Here is a 7,486-nt window from a genome sequence, read left to right as displayed (position 1 = left end):
CACTTGTATTGAAGCATCCTGATGCCTGTGTGCTGAACAGACTACTTGGGTACATATGCTCTGGTGTTAGTTTGTGGAAGTCTGAGAGACAATGTGTGAAATCAGCAATGTTTTAAAGTAAATCACCATCCAATCCTGTTTTCCTGCAACTACTGCTTCTTGTTCTTTTACTGCCCTGTCTCTTCTAAAGCCCCTTTCAACAGTGTAAGACTGCTCTTGGAGACGACTGGAACCTGCTATTCCCTTGGCTGAAGTCCACTTTGCTGTGCCTGTCCTCATATGCCACATCCTCCAACTCCCTCACCAAAGGGTTTAGAAGTCCTCTGAAGTCTGCTGACAACTCCCTGGTACAGGCCTGGGCCCAGCATCTACGAAATGCTTGGGATGTGACCTCATCAGTGTTAAGCAGAGGACAAATGAAAAGAGATTCTCCATTTTCTGAGCATCTCTGCCTCGACTGCTGTTACCATCGCTGATCTGTTCCAGGTAATGTCATTTGTACCCAGAAACATGACAGCCAGAGGAGACTTCTCTGGTTCACCAGTCTACAAATGTACATCAAGCTACATCTTGGTCACCCTTCAAGACTGCCATAACAGCCAGTATGTCTATGGCTTCCTTATGACCTTGGTATATGGAAATCTCTAACATCTTCCACTTACATGCTTCCAAGCACTTTCAGCTTATTCTATATGTAATTCACTTATTACATACATTGATAATTTTACATTATTTATTAATGCACCCTTCATGTAAAGTATGATTCATTCACCTACAAAAATTTATTGTTTGTGGGGTTATCTTATATAAAACATATCTTTATTATTAACAGAATGAAATTACAACATCCTGTAAAAATCATTCACGATTATGAAGATAGAGAAACTACACTGACATGTTTAATAGTACTAGAAATTAAGTAGTATGGCTATTATACCATATATATAATATATAGGTTTTTATGGCTGAACAGCTTTTGGCTTCATTCTTTATCTAATAGCTATTTTCATCCACTACATCACACTAACTTCCATCATAATTCTCTATAAATCACATCACCCACTTAAATGCTGTAATTAATTGTCCTACTTGATCAAAGAAACAAATACAGCCATACCTGTATATAACACTAAAATATCCAGGAGAAAATTTCAACAGATAGTCCCAGACAATTTCTACTGAAAAATATTTAAATTACAACTTTGAAGTGTAAAGCAACTGCAAATAGGAATTGTGAAATGTAAGAACACATGAAGAAAAAGTGCATAGGTAAAAGAAAGGATAATTTCAGTGAGGAAATGCTTTTTCACTCCTAAAAGATTTTAAGACCTGATACTCATTTGATATGAAATACTGTATTTCTACTAACTTCCAGTACTTGATTTAATGGCGGGCTGATTTATGCCACTGGACAACCTTCCTCAACATTTATTAATGTTACATAGTTTGACTCAGAATCTCTGTTCCACAATTCTTCCCAAGACTTCAGCCTCGCCTAAAAGGTTACTGTGCAGTAGGAATATTCACTTTATTCATGTCACACTAATGGGGATGTTTCATCCATGTTCAATGTGATGATTTTTACTTCACCATGATGCCCCTGCATAGAGAATTTATTTTGAATTACATGATCAGCTTGGGGAAGAGGATTGCTTGTCTCTTCACTCCCCTTTCAAACACTACTTTTTGTGGGACAGCTTCTATGAAGACTCGGAGGAAGTTTAACAAGCTAAGTTGGAAGTCAATGTAATTCTAAGTATGAAATCAGGATTTGTTTCCAGATATCACTTACAATTGTATCAAAGTATAATTCTGATATAATTTTTCATACTCTTAAAAGAGTCTTCTGTGCTGCAAGAACAGTGTCTGAGAGCAGGATACAGCCTGTACCTTCTGTCTTCGATATGTCACCAGGGCATGACTGCACCTTTCAGGGCCAGACACAGCTGCCGATGGTGGTTTCCAAAACAGCACCTACATATTAACCCTGGCATTAACTCAGCTGGATAGAGCATGGTGTTAATAATGCCAAGGTTGTGGATTTAAGCCCTGTATGGGCCTGACTTATAAGTCAAACTTGATGATCCTTATGGGTCCTTTCCAGCTCAGAATATCCTGTAACTCCTGTATTGTCCCTGTAGTATCAGAGACGGACCACAGTGGGAGCTGCTGTTGGAGATTTATTCTGTGCAAAACTGCTTCCAGATTTGTGAAGCACTGACAGGTACATTCAGTACAGGAGCTGCAATGTGACCAGAAGGGAGATCACTCCATGACTATTGCTTGCACTGTGGTTATCACTTTGAGCAAATGCTGGAATGCAGAAAAGTATAATTTGGAAAGCTGACAAGTGTACCTTGCCAAAGAACCAGATTTGTCTTTGACAAATTTAACTGAAAAGACATGCCTACCAACAGAGCACAAGTACTATAAGTACTACAAGTACAGTAGATTAGTAAAACAGTAGTTTCAATCAAAATACAGCTTTCATGTCAACACATAAAAAAATAATTCTATTAATTGACATCACAGGAGCCTGAAAAGTCAAATGAAAGGGAGGTCAAATTGAATTGCCTGGCAACAACTGGACCAACAATATATACTTTACTCTCTCATGAATTCTAAAATTTTCTGATCCATCTAATTGCTAGTGTGCCAAAATCTAGTTAGTTTGTATTTTATCTTCCAGAGATGTACTAGCCTCAGAGCCACAATTAAAGAAGCTTTCATTATTACTTAACAAATCTAATTATGTACTCTTTTTTTTAAGAAGTTCTCTATTTAGTGAAAAATATGGTGGATTACAATTGTTAAGAAATTATGAAACTCCTTGTGCAGTGTATTTTGGGAATGTTTTCAGACATTATCAATAACATAATTTTCATATACATCAGCAATACATGCCTTTCTGGTTCTGTGGATCAGGTAAAACTATCCTAACTGCATTTCAGTATCAAACTGCTCCCAGGGCAGGTACTACATGAATACCACTGCGCTAATGGAGATCTAAGGTATACTTTCATTTCTGCAAAATTTACATTACTGTAAGACTGCTCTCAATTAAACTGCTGTAGAGCATCAGCACTCAAAGTATTTAAAAAGTTGGTATATTTGACTGAAAAAAACATTTAAAAATCAATGTGTCTTCTGTATTTCTGATGTTTGCCTTCAGTCTCTCCCTGCAGAGCTGTCCTTGTGCTCTTTTCCCTGGACCATTTACTACCTGCCAGTTTCCTCATTAGTTCCACCATTTGATCAACCCTAGAAGTTAAAAATGACCACAAACTGTGGTTAGCAGGTTGGGAGGAGAAAGCTAGGAATGCATGGGAAGAGTGTAACAGAAGACAGGAGAGAAGAAAGACTGCATTTAAGCAGCAAGTAGAAACCTCTAGGCCCAAGGAAGCATTACAGGTGTTTAGTTGTTAAATCTGAAACCTATTAAGCTCTGGTATGAAAGAGAAAAGAGAAATGCCACCTGATCAACTGCAATTACTGCAATTACTGCAATTAAAAAAAAAAAAAAAAGGCACCATTCCTGTTAATTATATTACAAATGGTTAAACACATATTTCAGTTTACTGGAAACAAAATGTGAAATGTGCTAGGAAGAAAAAGGAAAGATGTTTTCAGTTTTCTTCTTGAATAGCCATAAACTTAAATACTTTTAAAACTATTAAGCAGAAGTGCGCTGATACATAATGGAATTAAAAAGGCCAGTACAAGAATGCCGAGTCTATAGATAGTTTTAAATTCTTATACTAGTTCTCCTCAGCTGGGAAAAAACTATTCCTCATTTCAAGAAACAAAAATCTCAGAAACCTTGAAAACCCCAATACAAACAAGTTTACGTGTACTGGTTATGTGATGTGTGATTTACTGCATCAGATCCTAACAACTATCCAGGATTAGCAAATACTGACAGCTGAATTTCCAGGGCAATTTCAGAAATCCAAACTTTCTTTGCCTCATTTATATCTCTTCATGTTCCCTTTTCATGGTTTAATCAGAGCTGGTAAAAAAGTACCACACAGTCATTCATTTCCCATCCCAGTGGGAAGAAAAATAGTAAAAAGTAAAACTTACGGTTTGAGATAAGAGCAGTGTAATACTGGAAACAAAAGAAAATAATACTTATTTTAATATTAATAATAGTAATAATAATAAATAATGTAATGAAAAGGAGAGAGAGAATAATAAAACCCATGAAAAACAAGTGATGCACAGTTCATCACACTGACTGATGCCCAACCCGTCTCTGTGATCATTGGCTCTTGGGCAATTCTCCCAGCTTTTATACTGGGCATGATGTTCTATGGTATAGAATATGCCAGTGAGCCATCCTGACCATGCTCCCTCCAAGCTTTTTGTGCAAGTGCTCACTGGCAGAGCATAGGAACCTGAAAATTCTTGATTTAAAGTAAGCACTACTTAGCAACAACCAAAACACCACTGTGTTATCAACATTATTCTCATAATAAATTCAAAACACTGCACTGTACCAGCTACTGGAAAAAAGTGAACTCTATCCCAGTCAAAACCAGGACATCCTCAAGTTAAATACACTGGTAGGAAACATCTTTGCCTTGCCATATAAAGAATTCCCAGCAAGCATATACCCTTTTTACTTGTAGCTTTTGGTAAAAGGATGTATTGTGAACTAAAGGCCAAGTGGCAAGAAATCAGTGTTTTCATTTATTCTCAGTTTTCATGTACTTCACATGGGATCTGTGGCAGGTGGCCCACACTGAAATCAAGAGCCTAAACTACCAGCCAGAGTGCAAATATTTGTATTATAATATCTATGTAATGCTCAGAACAGAGTACCATGGTGATTTTGTGGTATTTTTGAATGCCACTTTCAGAAACCATTTCACCTATGGATGACCTAAGGGCAGTCATGGCTTACAGCTGAAAACTTCTGTCCATATGCACTTGCACAGCAGGCCCCCTTCCAGGACCTCCAGCTCTTCTGTACAGCTGCAGCAAAGCTGACTTGCTGTAAACAGAGGTTGAAATTGATCCTCAGACAAGGTCCCAACATACTGCACAAACTTGGATTATCTGCCTTGGAATGCTGAAGTTTTTAGAATACACAGGATCTAATAAAATCACAAGTTATGGTGTTTTTCTTTATACTTCACATGGTAGAAGTGTGACTTTGACTATCCTGAATTTCTTGTTTGATGGCTCAAAAAAGCTATTTATTGTTGCCAATACTTGGAAGTGATTAGGCAAAGCAGATTAGATTGGAAAGAACTGGAGGATGGGTATATGAGTCAAGAGTGGATTTGGATCTCAAATTTCAAGGGAGAATGTTTGTCAGTGAAAAATGATTGCTTCAGTTAATCCAAAGTAATGAAAACATGTTGTTCTTTCTCCTAAGAGAAAGTTATTTATGTATGAACTAAGTTGTTCTGCACTTGGAAATTTGTGATTGCCTGACAGAAACATTTGACCAAAGCTGAAAACAAAAATAGGCTTCTTGCCTCAGTTTCTTCCTAAATGTCACTGAACAATGTGATCTGCTATATGCTAGCAAGAGTGTACAACCTAGTCACAAACTTGCTTTTTAAGTACCATCTGGAATGCATGTGTCTGAGCAGAGCCCAAGGAGAAATTCAGCAAAGTATGGAGTGCCGCATACAAATCAGTGCTTGTGGCAGCTTTTGAGAAAAAAAAATGGGGACAGAAGATCAGTTACATTGTCTATCTCAGGCCAGGCCATTGAGAGCACTTTCCAACCTGAATTTTAAAAAGCCCCAAAACTGCAAACAAAGTTAGTAATGAAGACTTTTTTTTTTTTGTAAGAATTGACCTTCATGAGAACCTAAGTGCAAAAGGTTGAAAAATACTTGACTTAATCACAAACATTTGAAAGAACCATGCGGTAATTTAATGTATTACTAATAATGAAGAAAACTTATTTATGGTATTTTAATTTTTTTTAAATTTTAAAACTGATAGGTCAATGGATGGAACTCAATGGACAGGAGTTCTAACACATACTGTATTTTGATTTTCCTTACTTACTGTACTGTAGTTCCTTTAATTCTTAGCATAGTATCTGAAAATTATTCTGAAATTTAAATACCAATTTGTTAATGAAGTGTATTTATTTGCACAGTACAAATGAAACATTTTTATATCAGGCAATTAACATGCAAATGAATGTTAGACCATGCAAATGAATTGTCTTGATTTTTAATTTTGATGGAAGGAAACATTCCTTTTAGATGAAACAGAAAAATATCAAACTGAAGAGACATTGGAAAAAATAAATAATATTAAATTAGACTGGCATCATTTTAAAATACATTCAAGAATAAATTAGAGGACAAGATTACCGGCAGATCTTCGCAGTAGTCACATACTGCCATGAGAAACAGATGTGGTAACAATTCAAATCCTTTAGATTTAAACTGAGCCAAATTTAGACTATAAACTCTCTGGGATTTGCATATATTTGCTTCTTTGAAGTATGTACATTTAAAGCTCTATAATAACAAAGAATGGAAAAACTGGAAACGAAACTTTGGAAAAATTGAAAACCGACTACAGAGAGTCATCTGGAAAAGATTCAACCTATATATAAGCTTAATGCTTTTAACTACATGGTAGGCATTACCAAAAATTTAACTAGAACTTCCTAGTTTTGTTCTCAAAAAGGATGTCCTTTAAAGAAAGAATTGCTTGCTCAAACGGTAGAGAGCATGAGAAAAACAACAGACACATTTTTATTATTTTATTTTTTTAAATAGGCAACTATTAAGGAATTGGTAGTGACAGCTAAGGAAAAAATAATAATAATTTCTTCCTGTCGTTAATTTCTGCTCAGTCAATGGCAATATGATGTAGAGCTTCTAAACAGACATCTGGCACACACTGGCCCATAGTAGCTAGAAAGGCAATTTTGACCAATCCTCAGTGTCTGCTGAGCCAGAGAAAGGAGGATTTCATACTAAAATGGACACAAGTGACAGAAGCACTGAGCAGGGCAAAAGCCAGAGCCCAGCGGTGCTGCGGACATTTCAGCAGCACCATGGGCCAGGCCGTGATGCGCTGAGGTTTCTGACTCATGCCACTGTGCTGTCACCGCACTGGTGCGCACTCCACTGGGAGCTGCTACTTCCTATAGCAGCCAATGACGCGGCTTTGCTGGTCCACGCTTTTGGTGGACTTTGATGCAATCCAGTGTATCAGCACTGTTAAATTAATGCGAGTATCTTATCAGCAGCCCAATGATCAATGGCCTGGACACTCCCTGGGTCAATGCCTGGACCTCTAACTCCATATGGAGATACAGGAGAGTAGCGACACAGCAAATGTTTTCTTGCAGAAGAAAACCCTTGACACATTACTGCATTGGCAGAAATCCATATGGGACATACAGAGAATCAATGTTTATTCTGAATAAAGGTTCTAGTGAGACATTATGAACATAAATGAATGCTGAAATCTTCAAAATTGAATCTAAGGAAAGAGAACC

The sequence above is a fragment of the Vidua chalybeata genome, chromosome 1 (genome assembly GCF_026979565.1).
Source record: "Vidua chalybeata isolate OUT-0048 chromosome 1, bVidCha1 merged haplotype, whole genome shotgun sequence".
Lineage (NCBI taxonomy): Eukaryota > Metazoa > Chordata > Aves > Passeriformes > Viduidae > Vidua > Vidua chalybeata.
The sequence above is the reverse complement of the archived record's forward strand: the minus strand, read 5'-3'. Positions refer to the sequence as shown.